Source organism: Capricornis sumatraensis, chromosome 1, assembly GCF_032405125.1.
Source record: "Capricornis sumatraensis isolate serow.1 chromosome 1, serow.2, whole genome shotgun sequence".
NCBI classification, from domain to species: domain Eukaryota; kingdom Metazoa; phylum Chordata; class Mammalia; order Artiodactyla; family Bovidae; genus Capricornis; species Capricornis sumatraensis.
This window is the reverse complement of record NC_091069.1, coordinates 252,687,830-252,710,999: the sequence shown is the minus strand read 5'-3', so window position 1 is coordinate 252,710,999 and position 23,170 is coordinate 252,687,830. Positions and strand designations below refer to the sequence as shown.

Genomic DNA, 23,170 nt, shown 5'->3' with positions numbered 1-23,170 from the left:
GAAGGATCCTGCCTCTCTGCTTGTCTGTAAACCAAAGTGCCTTTGTTCAGCTCCTGGAGAGACAGTTTGTCCTTGCCCACCTGTGAACAGAAGAGGTTAATACCCTTTCCAAAGGCTGGACATTGCCTTGGAGATGTTTTGCGATACTGAAAACCTTTTCACTTTACTTTCCCACTGAATCTCCCTCTCTACTCTGCCTTTTGACTTTAGTTTCTTGTTGCTTCTTTCTCTCTGATCCATAAAAGAACCTCACATCCAGACCCCCAAAAGATGGTTATTCAGAGGCACCAGCCTGCCATCTTCTCTGTCTGTGGTCTCCCCGACTAAAGTCTCTTCTTTGCCTCAACACCTCATCTCTCAGATTCACTGGCCTGTCGTGTGGTGAGCAGAGTGAGCTTGGACTCAGGAACATTTCCATTGATTGATGGCTCATTTCTTTCTATTGCTGAGCAGTATCCCATTGCATGTGTATGGAAGGAAAAACAAATTTTCCTCTACTCTTGTAGGTTCTTGTTGTGGTTCATGAGTTGGTTGGAAAAGAATTTCCAGACATGAGGCAGAATGAGAGGAGAATAAAGTTTATTAGAGTGGGAGAAGCTATTAGAACTGAGGGCTAGCTCAAGGGAGAACCAACATTGAACAGGGGCCCTTAGTCCACTTTTATACGCAGGGTATGAAGAGCAGGAAAGGGGTCTTGCCAGCTCATTTGCTGATTGGATGAGGCATGTATATTAGGTGAGGGAAGAGTAAGGCAAATACCTTCTCCCTGTGTGAGATAGGAGGAGAGACAGGTTATACTTCTCAGAAGGACTGGAAATCCATTAATAGTTACAACATGGGGGAGGGAAGGATGACAGGGGTCCGGTTTCTCGATTCCTGGATTCCAAGACTGTCCTTGGTTTTATCTGCTCTTTTGTCCTTGGGTCACCAAATTCCTCCCTCTATTGTTAGGGTCAATTCTTTGGCCCCCTTTGGTACCCTGCTCAGGCCTTTGGGAACCCAGTCTGAAGGAAAAAGGGATGATGACCACCTGGCTTCTTCAGGCTGTACAGGGGAGTCATGGGGCTCTGGGATCTCTATGCCTGCTCTCTGTCAGGGTGATTCACAGAGGGAGATGAGAGTCCACGGAATGATAAGATGGTTTGTTTCAGCATTGTCTGGGTGTTGGCCAGGGAACATTCTTGTTGTACTACCACTTGGAGATTTGTTATATTCTAGAAGAAACAGACTTCACAAGAAAGTTAAAGATACTTGGCTCAAAGATTACTAGAACTAGAAAAGCAGCTGAGGAGCTAGCCAGGAGAACCAGGACTAGACATTGCTTTGCGATGTTAGCGTTTCTCTAGGTAAGAGAAGATGCAAGCATTTGGGCTCATAAAATCTTTACCTCAAAACATTTGACTATCTGAAGGCCTGTCCTAGTTTTTTCCCAGAACACAGAGTGCCTTATTTCTGATCTCCACCCTGAACTCCTTTCAAGGGGTGTTGAAGGTCAGCAGCTTGCAGTGGTCATGATTTAATCTTTGTAAAAGCAGCTGGCAAGTGCCAATTTTTAGTCAGCAGAGCCCCTTCATAGCCACATATTTGACCACGCTTTGGGGCATTTCATGGCCATTGTGTCCAGTAGTGCTGGGAAGGTTCATTCCAAGGTCTAACGAAGATTCCATTGACAGGTCACTCAATGTGCTATTACTAGACCAGGCCTTGAGAGGAGCAAAAGTCTCTGGGCCATATCTCTCTTACTAGCCTCTTGGTCAAGGAAAATATTCCCTCTTGTTGCTTCTTTCTGTAGCTAGAGTTACTTTATTACAATCATTAATCTCATATGAAACTGCATTTCAGCATTTTGTCACAGGCTCAGTAACACATTTGGTAACATAAGAAACAATCTTCTGAAACAAGTTACACAGAAAATAATATAGCTAGCAGTTATTAGTAAGGTCACAAGCAAGAACTTAAGTCAAGAACTTTCATTAGGTATAGCCCAGTATACCCCGGTCATCTGACTTAAATGATTATCAGTTCAGTTCAGTTCAGTTCAGTTCGATCGCTCAGTCATGTCCAACTCTTTGCAACCCCATGAATCGCAGCACACCAGGCCTCCCTGTCCATCACCAACTCCCGGAGTTCACTCAGACTCAGGTCCATCGAGTCCGTGATGCCATCCAGCCATCTCATCCTCGGTCGTCCCCTTCTCCTCCTGCCCCCAATCCCTCCCAGCATCAGAGTCTTTTCCAATGAGCCAACTCTTTGCATGAGGTGGCCAAAGTACTGGAGTTTCAGCTTTAGCATCGTTCCTTCCAAAGAAATCCCAGGGCTGATCTCCTTCAGAATGGACTGGTTGGATCTCCTTGCAGTCCAAGGGACTCTCAAGAGTCTCCTCCAACACCACAGTTCAAAAGCATCAATTCTTCGGCGCTCAGACTTCTTCACAGTCCAACTCTCACATCCATACATGACCACAGGAAAAACCATAGCCTTGACTATATGGACCTTAGTCAGCAAAGTATAGCCAGGTGTTAATCTCCTGGTTGTACATCAGGGAGCATCTGAAGTTTATCCAACGACTGGTTACTGAGATAAGCTTTAAAAACAATCTTAGATTGTCCTTTTTAATAACTTAATTAAATCTTTTAGCAATATACCATAACAACAAAGAACTATCTCAGAAGTGAGTCATCATAAATACAGACCTTAATTAGCAAAACTAGAATTTGATACTAAGTGAAATATAGTTTTTTGTCATAGTGAGGGCATTAACCCTGTAGCCAGGGAAGGCTCTAACCCATCAAATAAAACTGAGGTTTGTCAGGGAGCCAGGAAAAACCAAGCAGCCATCTTGGATTTGCCATAGCCCTGACCCTGATTTACAGCTATTGTTCACCCATTTCTGATTCCCTGATTTAGGAGCAAACTAAGGCAATGGCACCCCACTCCAGTACTCTTGCCTGGAAAATCCCATGGACGGAGGAGCCAGGTAGGCTGCTGTCCAAGGGGTCGCTAAGAGTCAGACACGACTGAGTAACTTCACTTTCACTTTTCACTTTCATGCATTGGAGAAGGAAATGGCAACCCACTCCAGTGTTCTTGCCTGGAGAATCCCAGGGATGGGGGAGCCTGGTGGGCTGCCGTCTATGGGGTCACACAGAGTCGGACACGACTGAAGCGACTTAGCAGCAGTATTGCCATGTTTTAAGGGCATCAGGATACCAAAAGTCTAACCATGAGGGGATATATTTGCAAAACAATGAGCTTTGTCTACATATTCAGTTCAGTTCAGTTCAGTCACTCAGTTGTATCTGACTCTGCGAACCCATGGACTGCAGCACTCCAGGCCTCCCTGTCCATCACCAACTCCCAAAGTTTACCCAAACTCATGTCCATTGAGTTGGTGATGCCATCCAACCATCTCATCCTCTGTTGTCCCCTTCTTCTCCTGCTTTCAATCTTTCACAGCATCAGGGTCTTTACAAATGAGCCAACTCTTCACATCAGGTGGCCAAAGTATTGGAGTTTCAACTTCAACATCAGTCCTTCCAGTGAATACCCAGGACTGATTTCCTTTAGGATGCAACGGTTGGATCTCCTCGTTGTCCAAGGGACTCTCAAGAGTCTTCTCCAACACCACAGTTCAAAACCATCAATTCTTCAGCGCTCAGCTTTCTTTATAGTCCAACTCTCACATCCATACATGACTACTGGAAAAACCATAGCCTTGACTAGACGGACCTTTGTTGGCAAAGTAATGTCTCTGCTTTTTAATATGCTGTCTACTCCACAGGACCTCGATAACTTCTGCCATTGCAACAGCAAGTGGTTAGAAATCCCTTGTGTTCAGGCTTTCTTCACTCTCGTCCCTCTCCTTGTGAATCCTGCTCTTCTTCTGAAATACTCTTAGCCTGCTCTGGGCCACATCCTCCTGATACAATGTCTCTTGATCCCTGTTCAGACTTTTCTTCTTCCTTCAACCCTTCCAACTACAGCCTATCTAACCCTATGGCTGCCAACCCCATTGTAGCTGCTCCAGATCCAGCAACCTCCACCTTACACCCCTCCTCCCTCCCTCCTTCTCAACACAGGCCAGAACCTCAGCTCCCAAACCCCCTCCCCTGCCTGTTCCAGAGGCAAGCTCTGAAACCTCAGCCCCACCCTCTACCCTGAGGGTCCCAAGGCTTTACCCGAACCTCTCTAGATCCCCTCCCCATACCCGATCCTGAACAACTTTGAAACAGGAAACTTGACAGCAGGAGCCCGCTCCTTTCCCTGCTCCATCCTCCCTTTAAGGGAAGCAGCCGGAGCAGGAGGCAATGTCCAGGTTCGTGTGCCATTATCCCTCACCGATTTGTCTCACATTGAAAAGCTGCTTGACTCTTTCTCTTCAGATCCTGATAAATATCTAAAAGAATTCAAGTATCTTACCCTTATGACTTAACCTGGCATGATATTTACATCACACTTTCCTCCACTCTTCTCCCAGAAGAGAAGGAACGAGTATGGCAAGCCTCTCAGGCGCATGCTGCTGAGGTACACGGGACAGATGACACTAAGCCCATAGGGGCAATGGCCATCCCCCGAGATGATCCCAACTGGGATTATCAGGCAGGGAAACCTGCACGAGCAACCCATAATCATATGGTTGCTTGCCTCATTGTGGGCCTGCAAAAGGCAGGGCATAAAGCTGTCAACTTTGAAAAGCTCCAGGAAATAAAGACTAGATGAAAACTCAGCACAATTTAACAGAAGCCCTACAAAATTATGCAAAATTAGACCCTACTTCAGCAAAGGGCACCATTGTCCCTTTGGATGACACACATTTTATCTCCCAGTCATCCCCAGACATCCAAAAGAAACTAAAAAAGGCAGAAGAAGGCCCTCAAACCCCTCAATGAGACCTTTTAAATTTAGCTTTTAAGATTTTCAATAACAGGGAAGGACAGGCAAAGCTATAGAAGGCCCAGGGAGATCGGGCCAAACACCACCTTTGAGCCACTGCCCTACACGGCTCCAAGCCTCCACCAACCAGCAAAGAAGGAAGCCCCTTGGGCCCTGCTTCAAATGCGGCAAAGAAGGTCACTGGGCTGCTCATGCCTAAACCAAGGCCCCCTCCAGGTCCATGTCCAGCTGTGGCATAGCGGGACATTGGAAGGCCCACTGCTCCAATCCCCCTCCAGGGATCCAGACATCCCCTCCTGGTCCCGAGCAGGAGTCTTCTGACCCATCTCTGCCCAGCCTTCTTGGACTCACCACTGAGGACTAAAGGTGCCCAGGGCCCCAGGCCCCAACTCTCATCACCTGTGTGGAGCCCGGAGTAACTCTTACAGTGGCAGGTAAGCTGCTCTCCTTTCTCATTGACACAGGGGTCACTTACTGCACTATGCCTGCCTACTCCAGAAAAACCAAGGTCTCTCAGGTCTCTGTTGTGGGGGTTGATGGTTTAATATCTACACCGTGAATAACCAAGCCTCTACCTTGCACACTTCAAGATACCCCATTTTCCCATTCTTTTCTCGTACTCCCCAAATGCCCCACTCCTATTCTTGGGAGGGACCTTCTCTCAAAATTCAAAGCCTCTATTACTATCCCAAGCCCACCCTCTGATCTAGCCTGGCTACTGCTCCTCAACCCCACCTCCTCGCCCCCACCCCAGTACCCTCCTCATCTCTAAACCCCATAGTTTGGGATACAAATAACCCATCTGTTGCCTCTCACCATGCTCCAATTCATATCCATCTCAAAGACCCCTCTAAGTTTCCCAATCAACCACAATACCCCATCTTCCAAAAATATCAACAAGGGTTAAAGCCTATCGTCACTAAACTCCTACATCAGGGCTTCTTGCGCCCAACTTACTCTCCCTATAACACCCTATCCTACCCATCAAAAAACCAAATGGCTCCTATCACCTGGTCCAGGACCTGAGACTTATCAATGCAGCTGTTATCCCCATACACCCAATAGTTCCAAATCCCTATTCTCTTCTCTCTCTCATTCCCTCTTCCACTACCCACTTCACTATTCTAGACATCAAACATGTCTTCTTTACCATCCCTTTGTACCCAGACTCTCAAGACCTCTTTGCCTTTACCTGGACTAATCCAGACAATCACGGCTGCAATAGCTGACATGAACAGTCCTCTAACAAGGCTTTCGTGATAGCCCTCATTTCTTTGGCCAGGCTCTAGCATGAGACCTAACCTCTCTTGATCTTACTCCAAGTAATGTCCTCCAATATGTGGATGATCTCCTCCTTGGTAATCCTTCACGTGCACACTCAACAACACACTATACAACTCCTCAATTTTCTAGCCGATGGAGGCTATCAGGTATCTCCCACCAAGGTTCAGCTCTCTCTTCCTAGAGTCACCTATCTTGGAGTCCTTTTAACATCAACAAAAAGATATATTACTACTGATAGAAAGTCCCTTATATCTACCCTACCACTTTCTACATCAAAAGCAGAGATCCTGCCCTTCTTGGGGTTAGCTGGATATCTATATCTCTAGATTCCTAATTTCACCCTCTTGGCACAACCCGTATATCAAGCCACCCAAGGAGATCTTTCAGAACCCCTAGAGCTAAAATCAAATATCCATTGAGCCTTTAAGACCCTTAAGCAAGCCATTCTCTCAGCCCCAGCTCCCACACTTTCTGACCTTTCTTGCCACTTTATACTCTACTGAGAGACACAAGATTGCCCGAGGAGTTTTGGCCCCTGCTTCACCCCTGTCATTTATCTATCAAAGCAATTAGATCCCACAGTTCAAGGACTGATGGCCTGCCGCCGTGCTCTGGCAGCAGCTGCACTCCCCGCTCAGGAAAGTAAGAAACTGACTTTTGGAGCACCCACTGTCATTCATCACGTGGCTTTAAGGACTTACTTTCTCACAAATCCAGGACCCTTCTGTCTCCTTCATGCATCCAACTAATTCATGTCACCCTTCTCGAATCTCCTAAGTTCTCCTTTGAACGCTGTCCTACTCTCAATCCCGCCACCCTTATCCCTAGTTCTTTTGAGCGCCCCATCCATACTTGCAAAGTGGCATTCATTAGAAGACCTAACATCCCATTTCTCCCACATTTCCTCAACCCCTTTAAATAACCCTGACTTTCCTTGATATATTGATGGCAGCTCCTCTATGACATCAGAAGTAAAAATGTAGCTGGATATGCAATTGTTTCTGACCCCAAAATTATTGAATCCCAACCTCTCCCCTCAGGAACCTCTTCCCAAAAGGCAGAACTTATTGTGCTAACTAGAGCCCTTACCCTTGCAGCTAATAAGAGAGCAAACATATACACTGATTATAAATATACTTTCCACATCACGCACTCACAGGCTGCCATTTGGAAGGAATGAGGGCTCCTGTCTACTATAGGCTCTCCCATAACAAATGCCCCGCTTATATACTCCAACTTTTAAAAGCAGCTAACATTCCAACTGAAGTAGGCATCATACATTGCTGAGGGCAGCAGGTGGCCTCAGATCCCATTTCATGGGGCAACCATACCACAGAGACATAAAACAAGCCTCACTCTAATCATCAGCTCAATAACTTATGGTAATCCCCAACATAAAGCCCCTTTACCTCCCTGAAGAAAAAACACAATTATTACAAGATGAAGCACAACCACAAGGAGATTGTTTACAAAAACAGGGCCTCTATGTCCTTCCCCAATCTCAGGCCACAGATTCTTACAGACATTCATCAGGCCCTGCAGGTAGGCACTAACCCTCTTTATCATCTCTTAAGACCTCTTATCACCTAGCCTAAACTTCTTTCACTCCTACAACAAATCACTCAGTCTTGCACTATCTGCTCCTCAGTCTAACTGCAGGGAGCCCTAAAGCCTATTCCCTCACCCCAACACATCAGACTTGAGGACATTTCCCAGGAGAGGACTGGCCAATTGACTTCACTCACATGCCTCCAACATGAAAAATAAAACTTATGCTCATTCTAGCAGACGTTTTTTCAGGATGGATTGAGGCTTTTCCTATGAGATCAGAAACAGTTTCTCATACGAGAAATCATCCATCGCTTTCGCCTCCCACTCTCTCTCCAGTTCGATAATGGGCCAGCTTTCATCTCCCAAATCACTCAACAAATAGCCCAGTCCCTTGGCATAACCTGGAAATTACATATTCCTTACAGACCCAAATCCTCGGGGAAAGTACAGGATTCTCAAAACTCAGCTAACCAAACCCCCTCTAGAACTACAAAGGCCATGAACCGAACTCCTTCCCAAGGCTTTGGCTTGCATTGGGGCTACTCCACAGGCCCCATCTTTCCTCCATCCCTTTGAGCTCCTGTACATGAAGAGGAAAAGAGCAGGCTGCTATGACTAAACTGACTCCATTTTGAAAGAAAGGAAATTCCATTTTGAACTCTCAGCAAACTTTGGTCCACATATCTGGTAGCCATGGAAATGACATATTCAAATGAGACCAAATGTCCCTACTGGACAAATGGACCAGGCTAATCTCACACCTAGACTCCCTGGAGCCAAGAAGAATGGTTTACCGCATAATCCATTACCTTCTATAATCTAGCAATGCCCATTGGTGCGGGCTGTACTGCATGACTAGTTGGCCTTTAGATTGTGATTCTTGACTATAACCTGATCGTATCTCCTTCTAATGTTTTCCTTAGCTAACTTGAGAAATCCGGGGATGTGGGTTAGGGCACTTAAGATATATAACGTTGTCACAAAAGTCGGTCGGGGTCCCTGGCCAAAGGAGGAAACTCTGCCTCGGACCTGCCGATGTGATAAACTGTACTCCACTATTCACACTGTCCTGTGAGTTTGTTTCCCAGAATGCTTGGCTATACCGTTTGGTGCATTGGCCGGGAAACTCCTCACTTTGAGGAGACAAGTCTCATTTGGGTCTACTCCATGGCCTTGCAACTTGGATCTCCTAGAGGGGGGAAGGCACCTCACCCTTCTGGAGAGATTCTGCTTCTCAATGCCTGGACCTTTCACATTAGCAGGTAGTGAACAGCAACAGGGGAACTGAGTGCTCAGGTAAGGAAGATTCCCACCCAGCAGGGTGGAAGAAGGGGCCTGGTCAACCCCCTGGGAAGAAACAGGAGCATGCTGACCATGAATGTCAAAAAGGAGGCAGTATCTGCACTGTCCTGGTGTATATTATTACCATGTGATTACGAGAGGGCTTTTTGGGGAAAGCTTGGTTGTGAATATCACAAAGGAGGTGGTATCCACGCCGTCTTGGGGTAAACTATTACCAGGCAATTGTGAGAGGGCTTTTGGGGGAAGAAACTTGGTCCTTGTATGCTCATATTCTACCCTCCCCGAGGAGGTATCCCATCTGTTGTGAAATTCTTAATCCCCTCAAGCATTTCGGGATAGAAGGAAGGAGATACGTGAGTGAACATGGATTGGCCTTTCTGGAGACGGCCTGGGACATGGGGTATCTAATTCATCTGTGTTTTCATCTGCACCTGATCAAGCCCACCAAGGCAGAACAGACTGTTAAAGTCAGAGGAGAAACAATCTTGGACAATGCGGTATTCTGGTTCAACCGTACCAACCAGCAGGTGAAATCACACCAATCCCCCTTTTCCCTTTGGTAGCTAGCAGGTAAGGCTTTTCTCTCCCCAGTTTGGAAAGAGGTGGAATGGCAGTTCAAGTGTTTCATTGAGTGGGAATCTCAGAAGCACTTAGGATGGGTACCGGGAACTTCGCAGACAGAACGGAAAGGAGAAAGAGAAGCTCTGAGAGGGTAAGCACAATGGGAGGGAGCGAGTCCAAGGCAACTGCGTTGGGATGCACGCCTAAGAGGAGAAGGCGATGGCACCCTTCCAGCGCTCTTGCCTGGAAAACCCCATGGACGGAGGAGCCTGGTGGGCTGCAGTCCATGGGGTCACTAGGAGTCCGACTCGACTGAGCTTTTTTGTAGCAGGGCCCTTTCCTCTGGCTCCTCTAGTGGAGCACAGCCACTGATTCTGGTGTCTCCTTGCCTCTTCCCGTCAGTACTTACCAGGACAGGCGGGTATAGCTTGGGCGGTTCGGCTGGAGCCGGATCCTGGAATTGTTGGCCAGAGGCTTTCACTTTTCACTTTCATGCATTGGACGGGGGTGCCTGGTGGGCTGCCGTCTATGGGGTTGCACAGAGTTGGATATGACTGAAGCGACTTAGCAGCAGCAGCAGCATGATCAAGAATTTTAAGAAAGGATTTGCAGGAGATTACGGGGTGAGGGTGATGCCTAACCAACTCTGCACACTCTGTGAGGTGGAGTTGCCCTCTGTGAGAGTTGGATGGCCACCAGAGGGCACCATGGACTTAACTATAGTAAAAGCAGTCTATGCAAGAAGTCTATCGCTTCTCGGCCTTTTGGCTAAGATCAAGTGTAGTATCTGTTCTTATCAGTTTAAGATCTGATACGTCCTCTTTCCGAGGACAATTTTTTGTTTGGGCTTCCTTGGTAGCTCAGAGGTTAAAGCGTCTGCCTCCAATGCAGGAAACCCAGGTTCGATCCTTGGGTCGGGAAGATCCCCTGGAGAAGGAAATGGCAACCCACTCCAGTATTCTTGCCTGGAGAATCCCATGGACAGAGGAGCTTGGTAGGCTACAGTCCACGGGGTCACAAAGAGTTGGACACGACTGAGTGACTTCACTTTCATGCAATAGTCACAAGAGAGCAGGGACACCTGGATCAATTCCCATATATTGACTCATGGCTAGGGTTGGCTCAAGACCCTCCTCTGCAGGTGAGATTCTATATTTAGAAAGGAAAAGGAAAAATATTAATGGCACAAAAATTGACTGATGATAAAAACGAGATCCTGCAGGAGCCGGTTGCGGATGAACTGCCTCCTCCCCCATACTAGGTGGCGCGCCGGACGCCTAATGCTCCACCGGGACTGGAGGCTGCTTTGATGCCCGATCCTGAGCCTGCTCAGGCTTCGGCAGCCACTCCCCTGCCAGCTCCCCCAGAGGTCGTGGAGCTGCCACCTCGACAGGCTCAGATCCCAGCGGCAGAAGCCTCTGGCCAACACTTCCAGGATCCGGCTCCAGCCAAACCGCCCAAGCTACACCTGCCTGTCCTGGTAAGTACTGACGGGAAGGGGCAAGGAGACACCAGAATCAGTGGCTGTGCTTCGCTAGAGGAGCCAGAGGAAAGGGCCCTGCTACAAACGCCCCTCAGAGAGTTACAGCAGCCTCCGGTTCAGGGGGCAGACGGCCACTACCACCAGCCTCCTGAAGCCTATTGTTACCCGCCGTTCTCCTCTATGGATATATTAAATTGGCAAAGACATACTCCACCATACTCAGGGGAACCACAAGCCATGATTAGACTAATGGAGAGTATTTTTCAAACCCGCCGCCCTACGTGGGATGACATAATCCAAATACTAGTCTCCCTTTTCAACACTGAAGAAAGACACAGGATCCTAACTGCAGCTAGAAAATGGCTAGGAGAAATGACACCTGCGGGTTCCGTAAACCCACAGTGGTGGGCAGAACTAGCCACCCCTGATGAGAGGCCCAATTGGGACAGAGGGAGGAAGCGGCCACTTGGAGAGATTTTGGGTGGCTATTTTACAATGCTCCGATAAGGGGGCCTGAAAACCTATAAATATGACAAAACCCTCCAAGGGATTCAAAGGGAGATCGACTCACCCTCTGAGTTCTATGAAAGACTGTGTGAGGCCAGTGGATCCAGAGGCCGCTGCATCTCAGATGGTGATAAATGCACCCTTTGTGTCTCAAGCCTGCTCCAGACGCAAGCTTCAAAATGTAGACAGGGTATTGGCCATGACTGGCTTGCGAATAATTGAGATCGCTGATAAGGTATTCAGGAATAGAGACATGGAGACAAAAAGGGAAGTTGAAAAAAGGCAGAGAGAAGATAATAAGAGGGCAGACCAGAAGGTCACTGTACTGGCTGCAGCCCTGGGAGAATCCCTCTCTAAACCACTCCAACCCTCTCTGAACCAGAGCCAGCCTCATGGCAGGCCCTCTACAAGAAGGCCCAGGGCTGCCCTACAACCAAATCAATGTGCCCAATGCTGGGGTTTCGGCCACTAGAAAAATGAATGTCCCCAAAATAGCAGGGGAAAGGATTTAGCATCGGCTGTTATAGGGCTGGCCAGACTAGAGACTGAATAGGGGTGCTGGGGCTCAAAGACACAAGGTCCCCGAGAGCTCATGGTAAAATTAAAAGTGGGGGACCAAATTATTGACTTTATTGTGGACACTGGAGCAGAAATGTCAGTGGTGACTGAACGGTGGCACCCTTCTCAACAAAGGCCACTGCTATAGCAGGAGAAACGGGAAGAGCTCATTAGGCTGTTCTGCATACCCCAAAAATGTCAGATGTGGGGACACCAAGTGACTCATGAATTTCTATACATCCCTGAATGCCCAGTACCTTTGTTGGGAAGAGACTTGCTATCTAAATGGGGGCACAAGTGACCTTTTCCCCCCGACGAAAGACCCACTCTTCAAGTGGGTTCAAGCACCTATTTACTGTCCCTCTCAGTGACCCCTCAAGATGAATGGAGATTACATGATCCTCTGGGAGGTAAGCCAGAGGGATTAAGCAATCAAATTCAGTTCATTTCAGTTCTGTCACTCAGTCGTGTCCGACTTTTTGCGACCCCATGAATCGCAGCACGCTAGGCCTCCCTGTCCATCACCAACTCCCAGAGTTTACCCAAACTCATTAAATTGTATGCGCCAATCTCATTCTCTGTCGTCCCCTTCTCCTCCTGCCCCCAATCCCTCCCAGCATCAGGGTCTTTTCCAATGAGTCAACTCTTAGCGTGAGGTGGCCAAAGTATTGGAGTTTCAGCTTTAGCATCAGTCCTTCCAATGAACACCCAGGACTGATCTCCTTTAGAATGGACTGGTTGGATCTCCTTGCAGTCCAAGGGACTCTCAGGAGTCTTCTCCAACACCACAGTTCAAAAGCATCAATTCTTCGGTGCTCAATTTTCTTCCCAGTCCAACTCTCACATCCATACATGACCACTGGAAAAACCATAGCCTTGACCTGACGGACCTTTGTTGGCAAAGTAATGTCTCTGCTTTTGAATATGCTCTCTAGGTTGGTCATAACTTTCCTTCCAAGAAATAAGTGTCTTTTAATTTCATGGCTGCAGTCACCATCTGCAGTGATTTTGGAGCCCAAGAGAGAGAGCTAAACCAGCAATTCCCTGGGGTTTGGGCAGAAGACAACCCCCCTCCCCACCTGGCTCGCCAAACATCATGCTCTGGTGGTAACAGAATTCAAACCTGGTGCCACACCAGTCAGGAAATGTCAATACCCACTACCACTGGAGGCCCAAGTTGGCATTTTGCCACATATAAACAGGCTACGACAGGCGAGCATCCTAATCGAATGCCAGGCGGCCTGGAACACACCAATTCTGCCAGTTAAGAAAGAAGGGGGACAAGACTATAGACCTGTACAGGACCTCAGACTGGCCAAACAAGCAACCATAACTCTACACCCCACTGTTCCTAACCCCTATGCCTTGCTCAGCCTCCTCCCACTGAGAGCTAAGATCTAGACTTGCTTAGATCCAAAGACGCTTTCTTTTGCATCCACCTTGCCTAGATATCCCAACCCATTTTTGCCTTTGAGTGGGAAGATCCAGCAGGGGGCACCAAACAACAACTCACTTGGACTCGCCTCCCACAAGGATTTAAAAACTCCCCAACCATCTTCTGAGAAGCCTTGGCTTCCGACCTGGACTTGTTCCAGCTGGAGAGGTTTAGGTGCTGGCTGTTACAATATGTGGATGAGAACACACTTGCTCTTGGCTGCTGAGAACAAAGAAGACTGCTGGAAAGAGACCGAGGCTTTGCTAGAACTGCTGATGGAAGCGGGCTACTGGGTTTCAAAGAAAAAGGCGCAGGTCTGCAAGGAGGTAAGATATATGGAGTTTGTCTGAGAGAGGACATGAGCCTGTTAGTCCAGGAAAGAAGTCATTTTTAGAATCCCACAACCTAAAACTCGACGACAGGTCCGAAAGTTTTGGGGAGCCACTGAGTTTTGTAGGATTTGCATCCCAGGATATTCTCAGATGGCCCAGACTTTATATGAACTCCTAACAGGGCCAGAAGGGGATTCATTAAATTGGACTGAAAGACAGAAGCAGTCCTGTGAAGGACTAACGTTGGCACTTACATTGGCACCCACTTTGGGCCTGCCAGACCTTATTCAGCCATTTACTCTTTCTGTAACTGAAAAGGATAAAGTGGCTATGGGAGTATTAACCCAGACTAAGGGAACATGGGACAGACTGGTGGCCTATCTCTCCAAATGACTGGACAGTGTTGCCACCGGATGGCCTAGATGTTTATGGGCAATTGCTACGGTTGCCTTACTGGTTCAGGAGGCACCCAAGCTGACTTCAGGCCGAGACTTAACCTTAAAAGTCTCCTGTGAGGTCAACACTCTCCTCCAAGGGGACCCCAGCAAGTGGCTGTCAACATCTCGGATTACACAATACCAGGAGCTTTTATGTGAGAACCCCCATGTCACTATTAAGCCTTGCCAGGCCTTAAACCCAGCTACACTCCTTTCTGTGGGAAAAGGTGGACATTCACATAATTGTAAAGAGACCTTGGAAGAAGTTTATGCTAGCAGGCCTGACCTGAGGGACCAGCCAATCCCGGACCCAGACTGGGTCCTATACACCAATGGCACCAGCCTGGTGAAATAAGGACAATGGCTATCAGGACATGCGGTAGTCACAGAGGAAACCGTCGTTGAAGCTGGTTCCCTGCCATCCCACTGGTCTGCTTAGCGAGCCGAATTATATGCTCTAATTCAGGCTCTCCAGCTGTCAAAAGGTAAGAAGACCCACATTTACACTGACTCTAGCTAGGTATGCTCTCAGTATGTTGCACGTGCATGGGGCCCTACAAGGAGAGAAGTCTCTTGACAGCTAACAGAAAGGACATTAAAAACAAGGAGGAGATCTTGACCCTACTAGATGCTGTATGGGAACCTGAAAAAGAGGCAGTGATGCACTGCCGGGGTCACCAAAATGAGGATACCCCACAGGTGGGAGGAAACCAACTGGCAGATAAAATCGCAAAGGCAGCAGCTAAGGAACTTGGGGCTGGTGGCGGTGGGTTTATTAGAACCTTTGTACTCTGCGAAGTGCCTGAGTTAACTTCAACTCTCCCACAGTATATCCCGGCCCAAGATCAATTGGCTAAAACTGAGAGGGCCACCAGAAATGAAAAAGGTTGGTGGGAACTGCTGGATGGCAGGTTGCTGGTTCCCAAGAGTCTGGCCCCCTCGCTACTGTCTCAAATTCACCAGACAACCCATTTGAGGCGTGACAAAATGGAAAAATTGATTCAGAAAATTTCTTAATTCCATGGCTTTCTTCCCTATATAGATTGGAATCCCAGAATTGTTCTGCTTGCTCACAGGTCAACGCTGCCCCCAAACATAAATAAAGGTCTCTAGGAATACAGTTAAAGGGCACTCTGCCCTTTGAGCATTTAGAGGTGGACTTTACTGAGATGAAACTCTACCGGCATTATCGTTACTTGGCTGTAACATGGACGCCCTTTTCTCTTAGGTCAGTTCCCTACTGCCAGCCCCTTGCTGGAAGATTATCTTCCCACCCTTAACCTTAAGACACTTCATGAGAAAACATGCAGACCATTATCTCCCAAAGCCTCATCAAACGAATTCAGCTGACTTAACCCTCATACCTGGGGATAGAGCTCGGCTTGAAACCTTACACCATAAGGATCTCCAGCCTTGATGGACTGGCCCACTTGAGGTCATTCTAACCACACCAACAGCTGCTAAACTGGCAGGTCATTCCTCTTGGTTTCATATCTCTAGATTAAAGCAGGCCCCAGGAGATTCTCCATCTCTGCCAAGAAACATTCCCCACTCAGACACTCCTCACTACACCAGCTCTGTTCTGGGATCCACCAGTCTTCGGCTGGATCAAATTCCACAAGAATCAGAACAGCCAAACACAACTGGGGTTTCCCCTACTCACCCTATTCACAATAGGAGTTTACTCTGTGCCTCCCCCTGAGTGGACTATAATTCAAAACCTTTCCCTCTGTTTTCCCTACTTCTCCATAGTTCTTGTTTTTCTGGGGCGTGGCCCACCTCTTACTGTGATCAGCCTAGATGGATTCGTTATCTGCTTTCCTTCACATAGTAACACAAGCCCTTACTTTTCCTGGAAACACCATTGTTAGTGATCTGCCCTTACTCCTTGACTTTAGAACTGATCTTCAGCTTTAGGGAGATTTCATAGAGTTCACACCAACTCAAATTTATTTCTACACCCGGATTCTTATTTTTATCATTTGCTCCCCTTAGACATGAGACATCACCTCATGATTTTACTCTTACTCTCTTCTTTTACAGTCCAAACTTCACATTAATACCCTGCCCCAAAACTAGCCTACCTATTCAGAACTCTAAATCTGACTCATTGTTTACTCAATACCTCAGACCTGATCCTGGCCAGTAACTGTTAGATTTGCTTATCCATCTCCTCACCGAGAGGATCGGCACTCCCCATTTCTAACTTTCAGCCCATGTTTAATGCATCTTTTTTCAAAATTTCTTCAGGACCGCTTACAAGCCTTCACCAACTGAACTACCCATGAGCACTTCTAATTCACTCAGATTATCAAAAACTTTGACCCCTCACAAAACCCCTTGACCCACATTTCAGCCTTTTCTTATCTCACCCCCGTGACGCCCCCGTCCCGCAGGAAGCAGTTACAGAAGATTGACCTTCAGCCCTGATCCTAAGTCAAAAACGCTGGAATGATAGGGCCCACATGGGGTCTCCTTGATAAGATGGCTTGTTACGTCCACCTCGCAAACAAAAAATAAAATCACAGTGGTCCGTGAGACTGACCAAATTGCCCAAATGGCACGCTGTTTTCTCACTGGCGCCTATCTTCTCAAAGGTGCGAAACCCCCAGATTCCAGACCTATAGTTACGTGACCATCCCTTCAGATAATTTTTCATTGGTGGGGTATGAGAAGGACCCCGTCAGAAAGGGAGGACACTGGTTCTCCTTAAGAGCCAGTCACCCTCTCTTGTCCCTCTAATAAATTTCCCTTTTCTTGCCAGATGGCCCACCTTGCTTCTTTTTCTCTCCACTCACCTTACAAATATCACACAAAATATCGTACTACTAGGGAATTACGGATTAAAATCATGAGATAGCACACCACACCAATTTGGACTGCTTAACTCCATATATATAACAATATCAACTGCTAGAGGGTGAAGAACAACAGGAACTTTCCCTCACTGCTGGTAGAATGCATGTACAGCCACTTTTTAAGACAGTTCGGCAGTTTTTTCCAAAGCTAAAAAGTCTCACCTTGGGGTCCGACAATCGTGCTTTCTTTCTGTATTTAGTCAACTGCTTTGAAAATCTATCTCCAAATTCAAGCAGAGATGCAACTATGCACAGCAACACTATCCATAACAGCTAAAAACTTGAAGAAATCAGTATATCCTTCAAAAGATGAACGTATAAGCAAATTGGGTTACATCCATGTCAAGGTAACTACAATATGCTGCCCCCAAAATATACCTCTCTGATAAAAGGATTATTTCAGTCTGAGGATTATTTCACAAAGAAAAAGAATCTCAGAATTTCTGCTCAGAAAACTGAGCAGAGATTGCCCTTTTGAGACTGATTTTACTATAGAGAAATGTCCATATTTAAGGGCTGTCCCTCTTTGCACCAGAAATAGAAGGGTGACTAAATCTCACATAGAGATTTGATGGTGGAGGAGTTCTGATTTCAATCAGCAAAGAATCATACACTTCTCTTCTGTGTATTGCATAATGACCTGCCAAAACTGACTTCCCCCATCCCCCAAGGTCTTTCTTTTGTTTGTATCCCAAAATGGTATTTGAGGTGATGGCTTTGGACATTTCAGGGAGTAATTCAGTTTTCCTGGGTAGCTCTTCTATATATAGGAGGTATACATGTTATTAAACTGTTTTTTCTCCTGGTAATCTATTTTTTTTCTTTGTTTTTTACAGGAGAAGTCTCAACTAATAACCTGCAAGAGTAGAGGAAAATTTGTTTTTCCTCCCATACACATGCAAGGGGATACTGCCCAGCAATAGAAAGGAATGAGCCATGAATCAATGGAAAGACAAAGATAAATCATATCTGACATATTTATTGTTTGGTTGCTTAGTCATTTCCAACTCTTTGCGATCCCATGGACTGCAGCAAACCAGGCTTCCCTGTCCATCACCATTTCCCAGAGCTTGCTCAAACTGATATCCGTCAAGTCGGTGATGCCATCTAACCATCTTGTTCTCTGTCGTCTCCTTCTTCTGCCTTCGATTTTCCCCAACATCAGGGTCTTTTCCAATGAGTCAGCTCTTCGCATCAGGTGGCCAAAGTATTGGAGCTTCAGCTTCATCATCAGACCTTCCAATGAACACCCAGGACTGGTCTCCTTTAGGATGGACTTGTTGGATCTCCTTGCAGTCCAAGGGACTCTCAAGAATCTTCTCCAGCACCACAGTTCAAAAGCATCAATTCTTTGGTGCTCAGCTTTCTTTATGGTCTAACTCTAACATCCATACATGACTACTGGAAAAACCATGGGTTTGGCTAGAGGGACATTGTCTGCAAAGTAATATCTCTGCTTTTTAATATGTTGTCTAGGTTGGTCATAGCTTTTCTTCCAAGGAGCAAACGTTTTTTTTAATTTCATGGTTCCACTCACCGACGACAGTGATTTTCGAGCCCAAGAAAGTGAATTCTGTCACTGTCTCCATTGTTTCCCCATCTATTTGCCATGAAGTGATGGGACTGGATGCCATGATCTTAGTTTTTTGAATGTTGAGCTTTAGGCCATCTTTTTCACTCTCCTCTTTCACCTTCATCAAGAGGCTCTTTAGTTCCTCTTCACTTTCTCCCATAAGGCGGGTGTCATCTGCATATCTGAGGTTATTGACATTTCTCCTGGCAGTCTTGATTTCACTTTGTGCTTCACCCAGCCTGGCATTTTGCATGATGTTCTCTGCATATTAAGTTACATAAGCAGGGTGATGATATACAGCTGTGATGTACTCCTTTCTCAATTTGGAGCCAGTCTGTTCTTCCATGTCCAGTTCTAACTGTTGTTTCTTGACCTGCATATAGGTATCTCAGGAGGCAGGTGAGGTGGTCTGGTATTCCCATCTCTTTAAGAATTTTCCACAGTTTGTTGTGATCCACACATTTAGCAAATTTAGCATGGTCAAAGAAGCAGAAGTAGATGTTTTTCTGGAGGTATCTTGCTTTTTCTATGATTCAGGGGAAGTTGGCAATTTGATCGCTGGTTCCTCTGCCTTTTCTAAATCCAACTTGAACATCTGGAAGTTCTCAGTTCATGTACTGATGAAACCTAGCTTGGGGAACTTAGAGCCTTACTTTGCTAGCTTGTGAAATCAGTGCAATTGTGTAATAGTTTGAACATTCTTTGGCCTTGTCTTTCTTTGGGATTGAAAAGAAAACTCACCTTTTCCAGTCCTGTGGCCACTGCTGAGTGAGAAAGGATGAATTATCTCTCTATGAGCTGAACAAAGGTGTTTTTGTTTACAGTCAAGCAGAAGGGCAGTGTCCATAGTATTAAGTATGATTATAAAAACAAAAATAAAAAAGAACAAGTGAAAGAAACAGTTTCCAACACGGAGTCAGAATTGGCTTTCTCCCTGCAACAAACAGACTCTGTAGACAAAAGGCAAAATGGATCACGCATAAACTATGGGCTTTATTTTGTGGAGTTCTTCCCAAGATGCAGGAGCTAGCAGTGCTGAAACCTCTGCACATGTCATCCGGAAAGGAGCAATAAATGGATAAATGGCAAGTAGTGGGCACCAGGTTCCTCACTGTGGGAGCAGGGAGTTACAGATGAATCAGAGGGAAGGCCTCTGCCCTTGTAGTCCTGGATCTCAGCTTCCTGGAAGGATGATGTGGGGAGTTGACTGGCCTGGGGAACCACACAGATCTTTACACTGGGAAGGCCCTGCTGACATAGGAACAGGGCCATCTTTCCACCCACACCTGCTACAAACACTCATCCCTCCATGATCTGACACACGCAGCTTTTAAGACATTCTCCCCCTAGGCAGACAAAGGACAGTGAGGGTCCAGCTTACCCATAACCTGTCCCAATGAGGTAGAAATTGTTAGGCAGTCAGTGTAGAAGTCAGAACCTTGGTTCTTTTTCTAATTTCAATTTTAATTCTTTCACAAACGTTTTTGGCTCCACTAGCCTAAAGCTGCATTTGTACCAGTTTCCAGACATTCAGAGGAATGCACCCCTGGTCTGGAGGGTCATAAAACATTCAGACCCAGGACAAGACAATCATTACCTGCTGTTCAGTTTGTCAAGGAGAAAAACTCCAGGTAGACAGTTAGCTCCTAAACGTACATCTAACCCCTAAATAGTAGTCTGAGGTCTTAAGAAATGGTTGAGGGATGGTGTTGCAATGTCTAGAAAAACTGAGAAACTGGAGGACCCAAGAAAGCAATAAAAATGACAAACTGGACATTGCAACATTTAAACTGTTTGGTCAGAAAATACACACATCTGGCCCAAGTCAGGATGGCATCACTGACTCAATGGACATGAGTTTGAGCAAACTCCGGTAGACAGTGAAGGACAGGGAAGCCCGGAGTGCTGCAGTCTGTGCTGTCGCAAACAGTCAGACACGACTGGGTGACTGAACAAAACAAAACTACTAGGAATGTTCAGGCCTGCTCATTGTTCTATCTTCTTTGTTCTCAGAAAAAGAAGAGAAAAAAACCTCATTCCTCTTTTTTTTTTTTTCCTTTTCACTGCAATACCCACACCCAGAGGCAGCCCCACCTTCCCTGGTGGCTGAGCCCAGACACCCAGGGCCTCCCACTTACCTTGTGCTCCAGAGACTGTCAGCTCCTCCCCCAGAGTCTATCGCCAGAGCCCACAATAATTCCCCTCTATGGCCACAGCCCTGGCCCAAGCCCAATCCCTCCATCAGGACCTTCAAAACTCCCTGCCCCCATGGTGCATCTCACACCCCATCTCAATGTGGTCTTTCTGAAGCATAAACCAGACTGTGACTGTCTCCCACCTGTAATGCCCCATAGGTTTTCTCCCTTTGATTGGGGTGTCTTGTGAGAAAGGCATTCACCTGGCCCTCTCCTCATGAGGTGCTGGCTCCTGGGTTCTGGAACACTGAGCACCTCAGCAGGATGCAGCACAAAACCCCAGAATGGGGCTGGGACTGCTGCTGCCTGATCAAAGAGAGCAGAGAAGGGTTCACCAGCTGGGACACAAACACTCCAAGAGTGGCCTCTCCCTTGGCCATTACATCACCCCCATGGGACTTGAGGGAAGGAGAGACTGAGGCATGTGTTAGCTCATTCCTAAGCAGGACAGTATAGGTTCATTCGTGTCCCCCAAAATTTACATGCTGAACCTCTAGCCCCCAGGACCCCAGGATGCGTCTGTATTTGGAGATGCAGTTTTCAAAGAGCTGAGCAAGGTGAAATGCTGTCACTATGGTGGATCTTAAAATCCTAAAAGATGTATTAAAGTGCTGCATTTAATATGTCAACAAGTTTGGAAAACTCAGTAGTGGCCACAGGAAAGAAAAAGGTCAGTTTTCTATCCAATCCCAAAGAAGGGCAATGCCAGAGAATGTTCAAAGTGCTAGTGAAAGTGTTAGTCTTTCAGCTGTGTCCTGCTCTTTGCAACCCCATGGACTGTAGCTTGTCAGGCTTTTCTGTCCATGAAATTCTACAGGCAAGAATACTGGAGTGGGTAGCCATGCCCTTCTCCAGGAGATCTTCCCAATCCAGGGATCAAACTTAAGTCACCTGCATTGCAGGTGGGTTCTTTACTGTCTGAGCCACCAGGGGAGCCATAAGAATGTTCAAACTACCTTATGACTGTGCTCATTTCACATGCTAGTAAGGTTATGCTCAAAACCCTTCAAGCTAGGCTTCAGCAGTACATGAACCGAGAAATTCCAGATGTACAAGCTGAGTTTAGAAAAGGCAAGGAACCAGAGATCAATTTCCAACATCCATTGGATCATAGAAAAAGCAAGAGTATTCCAGAAAAACACCTACTTCTTTTTCACTGACTATGAGAAAGGCTTTGAGCGTGTGGATCACAACAAACTGTGGAAAATCCTTAAAGAGATGGGAATACCAGACCACATTTCCTGTCTCCTGAGAAACTTGTATGCAGGTCAGGAAGGAAGAGAACAGGACATGGAACAATAGACTGGTTCCAAGTTGAGAAAAGAGTTTGTCAGGGTTGTATATTGTCACCCAGCTTATTTAACTTACAGGCAGCGCACGTCATACAAAATGCTGGATTGGATGAATCACAAGCTGGAATCAAGATTTCCAGAAGAAATATCAACAACCTCAGTCCATGGGGTTGCAAAAAGTTGAACATGAGTTAGTGATTAAAACAGCAACACTAACCCATACCTGAATCCTAACCTGCACCCATACCTAGACCCCTGCCGTAACCTGTTAACTGAACACCTAATTACTAACATTTTTTCCCTAAAACCTAACACATGATTCCTAAAACCTAGTCATTAATTCCAAAAACCTAATTCAAACTATACCATGAAACCTAACCTATAATCTTAACCCAAACATATAAACATTTATCCATTAAAACAAACAAACAAACAAAAAAACCCAAAACTGTAAAGCCATAAACATAATTCACACAGGCTTCTTTGTTGGTCTCAAAAACACCTGGCAACTCCCACTTAAGGGTGTTGCATTTCTTAATCCCTACTTCTGGATTACTCCTTCCATAACTCTTCACAGCTTATTCTTCACTCCCTTCAGTTCAGTTCAGTTCAGTCGCTGTCATATCCAACTCTTTGTGATCCCATGAATTGCAGCACACCAGGCCTCCCTGTCCATCACCAACTCCTGGAGTTCACTCAGACTCATGTGCATCGAGTCGGTGATGCCATCCAGCCATCTCATCCTCTGTCATCCCCTTCTCCTCCTGCCCCCAATCCCTCCCAGTATCAGAATCTTTTCCAATGAGCCAACTCTTCGCATAAGGTGGCCAAAGTATTGGAGCTTCATCCTCAGCATCATTTCTTCCAATGAACACCCAGGACTGGTCTCCTTTAGGATGGACTGGTTGG

The 23,170-nt window shown here is 46.4% G+C and overlaps 1 pseudogene; it reads left to right on the top strand.

Annotated features, from left to right (window-relative positions):
* The first annotated feature begins 10,339 nt into the window (after positions 1-10,339).
* Positions 10,340-10,444, top strand: LOC138094123 (U2 spliceosomal RNA; annotated as a pseudogene).
* The last annotated feature ends 12,726 nt before the right edge of the window (positions 10,445-23,170 follow it).